General features: G+C 39.3%; 2 protein-coding genes across 4 annotated transcripts in view; one reads left to right on the forward strand and one right to left on the reverse strand.

The window, feature by feature from the left end:
- The window catches only part of LOC139122110 (large ribosomal subunit protein eL36-like), a 33,828-nt gene that overhangs the window by 3,609 nt on the left and 21,659 nt on the right, over window positions 1–8,560 (reverse strand). Inside the window, exon 1 of one of the 3 annotated variants that reach the window (XM_070687502.1) lies at window positions 4,079–4,146. The exons of 1 other annotated variant lie outside the window; for it this stretch is intronic. The gene's annotated coding sequence lies outside the window, so the exon portion shown is untranslated. Of the gene's footprint in view, window positions 1–4,068; window positions 4,147–8,560 lie in introns of those variants that run through there. One more of the 3 variants, XM_070687503.1, reaches the window with a different exon arrangement.
- Window positions 4,185–8,560, forward strand: part of LOC139122107 (recQ-like DNA helicase BLM) — a 50,390-nt gene continuing 46,014 nt past the window's right edge. Inside the window, exon 1 of the mRNA XM_070687497.1 lies at window positions 4,185–4,333. The gene's annotated coding sequence lies outside the window, so the exon portion shown is untranslated. The remainder of the gene's footprint in view (window positions 4,334–8,560) is intronic.

An 8,560-nucleotide genomic window follows, 5' to 3' on the forward strand; every position in this document is an offset into this window, starting at 1 on the left:
TCGTCGAATATTTGAAGCAAATCTTACAAAACAGTTTGTTATCCCAGTACAAAAGCCATTGCCCTCCTATTTTGTTGGTGATTTCTTATGCGTTCTGTTTAGATATGTCATAAGGCCATAACGCTGATGCTTTGACTTCTGCACAGGCCCTGACCTCTACACTTACCAATCGTCAGAAAAACCATCCGCTCAGTCAGGTCACGTTGTTTCTCTGTGGCATGCTCATGTGCCAAGTTTTTGGGCAAAGGTGCTCTCGAAGAAAGTATCGCAAGAGACCTGTACTTTTGTCAGATTGTACGTCTCCAAACTCTGATGAACTACAAAATGTGCGCACAAAACTATTTAAAACATAGGGCTAATGTCCCTGAAGCTACTATAGACATGGATACAAAATTAAGTATTTCCTGACTGTATGAAATTATCTCACTAAGGTCATCCTAGGGACATGTAAACCAAATATTAAAGCTGTCTGACCAGCGGTTTTGAAAAAACAAGCGACTCAACAGTTGACAGAGCTCTGCTGTGTTATGTAGAGAATAACCTTTTGTGACACATGTATTGATGAAGAAGGTGGATATCTTTGATAGCTCATTTCAGGATGGCCTGACCAAAATGGAAAAAATTCCATAAAAATACAGATTTGCATATTTCATCAGACTATATTAGTCTATAATAGCAAATAAACAAGAGTTAATTACATTCTAATTAAAGTAAACAAGACTTGCTTAAATCAAGATTTACGTCATAAAAAAACAGCATATCTGTCAGGTTATAAAGAATATTGAGCTGGTCATCTTTCAATATCAGTATTTTCATCCTATTAATCAAGCACATTTTAACTTTCAAATTAACATTGTAAGTAAGTTCTGTTGAATAAGTTGAGACTGTACGTACTCAGAGAAAGCACACTGAAGAGACAAATGTTTGAAACTTAAGAAGTTCAAGGTCATCAAAAGCATTATAAGGAATCATGTTACACTTTCATTGCACTGTTTACACAGATTGCATAATTGCTATAAATAGCACACGAGGAATCTTACAGCCTAGCTTTACCATAAAAACCCTATCACTTTGACCACTCTTTTAACTGACCACTCTATTTTTTCCCTCAAAAAGTAATCTTATTATATCCTTACCAAGTCAACCATAAATGGAAATTAGAACTTTCTCTAACTCTATTTATTTGACCACCCTATCATGACAAACAGTTATGAGCAATTTCTTTTAGATAACATAAATGGTGGTTCAGAATATATCAAAGTTGGGATTCAGGAAAGTTGCCTTTACATGTTTTCATCCTCCAAGATGGTAAGCATTTCACTATGAACTGTCAAAAAAAGTTGAACTTTCTGATAATTCCACACTAAAATTATTTTGGCTTTGATGATTTCCTTATTAATTCAATTATTTAAAATCATATTAATTATTTTTTTCTGGGTGAATTGATAGGGTTTATACAGTACAAGAATTACATACAATGTAAGTCAAATTTTGACCAAAAATGACAAAAAATTCCTTAAAAATACACATTTGCATATTTCATCACAATTTGAACAAATCTAAGTTGGGTTATCCCTAGGGACCTGTATACCGAATATCAAAGCTGTCTGATCAGCGGTTATGAAGAAGAAGATTTTTTACCAAAAACACCTTTTTTGGCATTAATTTGCCCATTTTCAACAATATCAAAAAATTAAAAAAAATAGTTTCTCAAAATCATATTTTTGATCTACACAACAAATATCAAATCAGTAAGTACTGCAGTTCACAAATACATACATACATATATACATACATACAGACTGACGCCGGACGCCGGACGGATACCCATCCCAATAGCTTCTATAGACTATAGTCTATAGTAGCTAAAAATGCATTTGAATTTAGAGGGTTGCAAAATCGACAAATCGATTTGGTGTTTGACACGAAACAGCAACTAGATGTAAAACATGTCATGCATATTGAGGGCATTTCAAGTGGACGTCCCAACAAAATCTAGTCGTTCATCACTGTATTGTTCGTGTCCCTGATTTCATGAGAAGACAAAACGTGAGCATGCAAAGACGTCAATATTTTGCTATTTTGTAATCAAGCAGAACAGAGCTATTTTATCGGCTGGCCATATCGAAAGCGGTACAGTCAAAGAGCTAGAGAGTGGCAGCGCGTACAGTGGCCTTATTTAAATTCATTTGTCCATCAGGTTGGGAGAATTTCGTTTTCACTTGCCCGGACTCAAAATTCACTTGTGACAGGCATCGGGTGCCGAGAATTTCCGAGCCCTGGGACCCTGGTAAAATTTGCCTGGGTAGTAACCTGAACAAAAACACTGTTGTTAAATGTTGATGAAATTGCTTCAGGAAAACAAGAAGTTGACACCTATTCACTACAGTGTTCTCCCGAGAGCTATTATAGAGTGGTGGCCGCCACTCTATAATTTTTGGTAAACAATAGAAACTCATTACCATAACAATTACATTTATTGTTATGCAAATTAGCCGTCACTCTATTAGAAAATCCTGGGGAGATCACTGCACTACATATCGAAATCTGGATATAGCTCTTTAATACCGACACAGTCAGCCAAAATACACCTAATGCAACAGACTTCAAGTCAACTGAACCAATGCCTAACAAGATCGATGTCAACTGCACCAAAATTGAGTCTAGTTGACATTAACTAAATCGATCTTGCTATATGGTCAATCCCCTAGCTGCAAAATTGTAGCTCTACGGTGAGGCGGTCGGTGAGTTTTGGTTTTTTGCGACATCGCTCACCAGTAGAGCTACAATGCCGAAGGCCCTGTAGCATACAAAATAAGCGCGCCACACATGGCGCGGCATTTTCATATAAAATCCCACATATTTACTGCATTTGTCGTATCGATTTATCACTACTGAAGACTAAACACTATACTACACTAACCTTGTCGTTTATGGGGTTTGGTATTAGCACAGACACGTCGATCGCATTCCATAAACATTGAGCGTGTTTCTGGGAGCCACCGTTACCGGAAGTTGGTAATGGCGGCTCTAAGAAATGTTTTTGGAACGTGATCGACGTATTTGAACAAATACCAAACCCCATACACGACAAGGTTAGTGTAGTGCAGCGTGCTTATTTTGTATGCTACAGGGGCTTCAGCATTGTAGCTCTACTGGTGAGCGAGGTCGCAAAAACCAAAACTCCCCGACCGCCTCACCTTAGAGCTACAATTTTGCAGCTAGTCAATGCCCCTCCCCAAAGGCTTTTCAATGCCATTGTGCGAAAAAGCACTATCAAAATATTATGGTAACACTAGGGGCAACCATATATCCAACCTATAACAATTCACTTGATCTGCAAATTAGCCTGTCAAGTACTAGATCATTACATTTGCGAGAATTGATGTCAGCTTCGTTACACGAATTCATCATCATGCATAAGATCCTATGATTGTTTTGACTGTCAAAACAGCATGTCAGCTAATCACTTGTCATGTTGATTATCACCATGCACCATGGTCTACGGAAAATTGTGAGGTCAAGCCCGGGCTTCCGACATAGACCCTGGAGAATCCACGAGTCAAGCTTGTAAAATGTCAAGCTGGTTAAATTTTGGGTGCAGTATAGCATCTTATTTTAGCTCAATGGCATGAGTTCGGTTACCCTGCAACAATGGACGTGGGATACGTTCGTTCTACCTCATCGGCGCCATCCACGCTGCAACTTCCAAAGTGCTTCGAGGTGTTGCCATGAAACACTACAGCACGTTTATGTGTGTGATCTACACTATATTATGTGCTTATTAATCATGATTTGACTAACGAGTGATCCATTAATGTTGTCAAAATGACATTCATGTTGACTTATAAACATATCAACCCTATCCGTACTGTAAAGCTTATGGTTTCGTGACTTTGTTATCCTCCAGTTTATTGGGGTAAACTACGATCATTGCAGTCATCTTCACAGATTAAATTGAGTCCTTGTATTTGGAAAGGCCTTCTCAACGATATTAGCACAACTAGGAATGAACGCACCGAAAGATTGAAGAGATTGCCGTGGATGCATATCTTTGTAACATTTTACCTGTACTTACTCTGTTCCGAATGGCGACGAAAAGGAAATTGAATGGAATTGTGGGTTTGAAATACGGGGTAAAGGTTATATTAGGTCAAAGGTGAATGTAGACCAATGAAAAGGTCGGGCGCCATTTTCAGTAGATTTATTTGGACGACGACTCATCGAAGTCCCCGTTCTTGCACAAGTTTACCACTAAGATTCAAAGATTTCTTCACCGGCGATCTTATGGTTTTGGATCGTAAAGTATTGTATGTATGGAACGTAAATAACGGTTAGTTGATGTAGATACATGTCCATTCGTAGACGCTCGGGGTGTCGTTGAGTGGTTGCCCTTCTGACGTTCTGTCTTCGTTCCCGTGGCGCTCGGCTAGCGGCTCACGGTGTTGGGATCGTGTACGTGTGCACTACTGTGTTGTGTCGCGGCCCAAATCTTTGCGCTTATGCAACAGGGGCGAGCGGTTTCGGTCACAAGCTTTCGACTCAATGCAGGCGAACCGCCACTGGGTACTGATCCGATGCATCAGTGGCGGTTTGGCGATTCGCCTGCATTGAGTCATAGACAGTAGAGGGGGGAAGACGGACGCGTCTCTGCCGCATTTCTTTTCAAGTAACCTATGTTGTAATCCTTAAATCAGGTTCCCGGTAACGAGATTATTCCCGAGAAGTTTGAGCTTCGAGGGCTTCCTGTCTTCGTAAATCTCGCGATCTCACGCATATCTTCCCCCTCTACTGTCTATGATTGAGTCGAATTTCGAAAGCCTGTGGTTTCGGGAGTAGCCGGCCCCCATGCCGAAAAACCTGCACATGCACTCGACTCAATGCAAGCGAAACCGCCACTGATGCTACCAGTAAGTTTCATCAGTTACGGTTTCGCTTGCATTGAGTCGATTGCCTGTGATTTACACCATGGACGCACAGTTTACCACCACTATCAGTGGTTCAGGATGGTCCTACTTAAAATGTCCCATGGACCTGGTAATGTATTTTCCCACAAACACAAGTGGTCATGGTTTAGAAAAGTGTATCAATGGAAATGATTATTGGACCAGTCATATTACAGACAGTTCCACCAAAAGGACATGGGGGGCCTTGTCCGGTGGTGAGGCACAAGAAACTTTCCTTTGTTTTACTTGAAACCCCGTCCCTCCCCCTCAAAACGAAAGTTATGCAAAATCGATATCGTATTATGATGCCGTTTCTGACAAACCCACACGCACCTCTTTGATCCGCACACCCGTGAAAAAATACAGGAAGCGCATATTTATTAATAAACCTCCACTTTACGCGTTTCACTGTTTTAGACACAACATTTTAATGTATTTTGCACGTAGGAAAATATTTCATGTACATGTTTCACATTGAAAAAGCATACACGTTTGTATTTCACATTTATGTCTTTTTGGTGTTTTTTGTCTCCGCATATTGTGGTCATTCTGTTCTTGATGGATGCGAAGCTAGCATTGCGTTCAAAATGTCAAAATGTTCAAAATGTCGGTTGACTGCACTGCGTACCGCACGTGTCACTGCACTGAAAAGTGTATTAATTTCAATTCAAAAATAAAATTGCGACAGTGTTTTTTTTGTAATTCATGTTTTGAACACTTTTTTTCTCCCCAATCCTGCAGTAAATTCAGCTCCGCATTTTTCCCACAAGCACAAGTGGTCATGGTTTAGAAAACAATAGACGAAAATCCTTATGTGATTTTGATGCACACAAAATGAAATGAGCTTTTACTCCCTCCCCCTAAATGAAAGAATTACGTTTGTCGTGCGCCTGCTTTTATTAATGACGACCTCTTAGCGGAATGTTTTACGTGCGGATTTTAAATTTGACAACTTTTCGCCCCACCATTGTTGAAGTCAAAATCAGCACGTATTAAAAACCACCAGCACAGCTATAAACCAACAGCTAGCTGCTACACTGTTATGTTACTGTAAAGCCATTCCTTGGGTAGAAAAGGCAGTTTAACTTCAGTTTGTTCATTGTTTCGAATGACTGAAACATGGAAGCAATGCGAGCAACTGCTCCAGAAAACTGGCATAAATCTTTTCCACGCAGATAAATGTAGCTCTGTACCACCACCGTACCTAATACTTTAGACATAGCATTGTGAGCGAAATACTGTCTATTTTTCATGAATACTTTAGACATAGCATTGTGAGCGAAATACTGTCTATTTTACAGTTTCAAGTGAGTCTAATATTTATGAAAAGTTTGTTTCTGTGCACGGTCAGTGCTGTTGACAACATAGCCGTTGACCATTTTGAAACTGCTGTCAATCACAAAGTGACACACAGAAGGTGCTAATGATCACATCATTTGCTGTGTACACCGGATCATCTACGATATACACAATGCAACAAAATCCTCAAATAAACAACATTCAATTGATACAACCTGAAAACGGAAGAATGCATACTGCAATGTCGTGACTTAGCGACGAAAGTTTTTTTTCATATTTTTTATGAGACTATGCTTGTGACAATGCGCAGGATGCAGAAGGTAGGTATGTGTGTGTACTTGGCTCCATGCCTACACTTATGTCATAAGCTCGCTTCAACCTGGTAGTGTGCGATCACTGGAACTCAACAATATCACCAATCAGTGAAACGCCGATGTTTGAAAGAAGCAGAACCCTAACTTCGTCGGTATACTAATTCTTTTTGACCCCAAAATGGGGCTTTTATGGATAATGTTACGATGGCTCATCATCCATTGGCCCGCTGAACGATTCCCACCTGCGTCCGCCTTCAATATAATATACACGAACCATGATCGATTGTGACTGGCAGAATGAAACTGACCGCACTGTTCATCTCATCAACAGCACAGTCATGACTGTGATCCACAGGCTCTATGAATATTTCGAGGCAACATTCTCAAACAGCAGTGTCTTACAACATTACACTCAAGTCCGTTTGCGGCTAAATTTGAAGTATTGCTTTGGCTGAAACGTAAATGCACTGTTGAGTTGATGTCTTCTAGAGGCGCCAGCAGTGTACCTGGTTTGGACAGCTCAGTACTGTACACAACAATTTCTGAGTGTTTATGAACATGACGGTAAAAACTACAGTATCTTTTTGTAATATTGTCTGTTTTGTTATCTTTCAGTATATATATTTGTATTAAAATAAAACTGGATTAGAATTTCCTGCAAAAGTGGGTTCTTATCTTAGCTTATACCGGCTTCAACATGATGTCAACATTGATTTGCATTCATTGTCATTGCTATGTGTACACTTGCTTGTTTTCCAGTTTAATCCAACATTTCATCATAAATTTCAACTCCATAAGTCAAACATATCATTTTGATTGTCCATTCAAGTTCCCTTTTAAAATACATTCTGGTCCTCTTTAAAACTATACATCATACACATTTTTTCAGGTATTGATTTAGGGGCCGATGATAATTAAAACACACACACGGTAAATGCAACTGCATTCGGCCTCAACCTCCTCCCCCCCCCCCCCCCCCCCCAATAAAAAAATTCAAACCAAGCCTCATTCTGTATCGGCATACCTACAATTGGTAATTACATTGCTTTGAAATCATGCTTATGCTACCCCCTCCCGCTTATACTCTGTCTAGAATCAATCTTTGTTCAGCGCCAGCTCGGCAATGATGCAACCAATAGAATGAAATAAATTGAAACAGTGTATCCAAAATGATAGTTATGTTATTTTACACGTGCACTGAATTACTTGTATGTCAAAACAGCGCTGGTGCCACACACTGCCTAGTACATGCCAAACAATATAGTGATATTTTGCGATACCTATAGTAAAAACGATAGCAAGATGTTGCGATATAAAGTCATGTAGTATGATTTTGCGCTTAGTAATCGAAATACAGTCAGCCAAACCCCCTCCCCCACTAAGTGCGGAAGTTGCGTTTACCATGCACATGTTTTAATTATCCACGGCCCCTTGGAGCACAAGAAAAAAAACCTTATGATTCTAATTCCACAACAGTGAATGAATCGTTTGTAAATACCATTGCCATGGTATCTACTTCTCAGTAGTATACGGGAGGTATTTGGACCAATCAGTAGATATGATTTATGGACACTTTTTGATTTGACACTCCAAAGGCAATTTTCCAAGTGTTTGTTTCTCAGTCACTCACTGTTCTGTAAAATAAGGATTCTGTACCATTGAGTACAACCAAGCAACCAAGCACAAAGGCAGGGTAAAACAGCAAGTAAAATTTCTTTGGTATGTCTACTTAACAAAGACCAAACCCTGAATGTCTTTATGTTATTTAATTATTTGTATTTGCAGTCATGAAGTATTCAAAACTCAATTACATTATATAGATATCCATAACTTCAGTTGAAAGCCATGGTTGCTGGAAGATGGTGATATTATTCATAGATTAAATTTATCAATAGACTTTTACATAAGTAGCTGTAACCAAAGACCCTGGATGGTCTATGCTATAACAAAAAGAGATTTCTTGCAACAGATGTCTTGACAACCTGTAGATACATGTACTTA

This window comes from Ptychodera flava, chromosome 21 (genome assembly GCF_041260155.1).
Source record: "Ptychodera flava strain L36383 chromosome 21, AS_Pfla_20210202, whole genome shotgun sequence".
NCBI lineage: Eukaryota > Metazoa > Hemichordata > Enteropneusta > Ptychoderidae > Ptychodera > Ptychodera flava.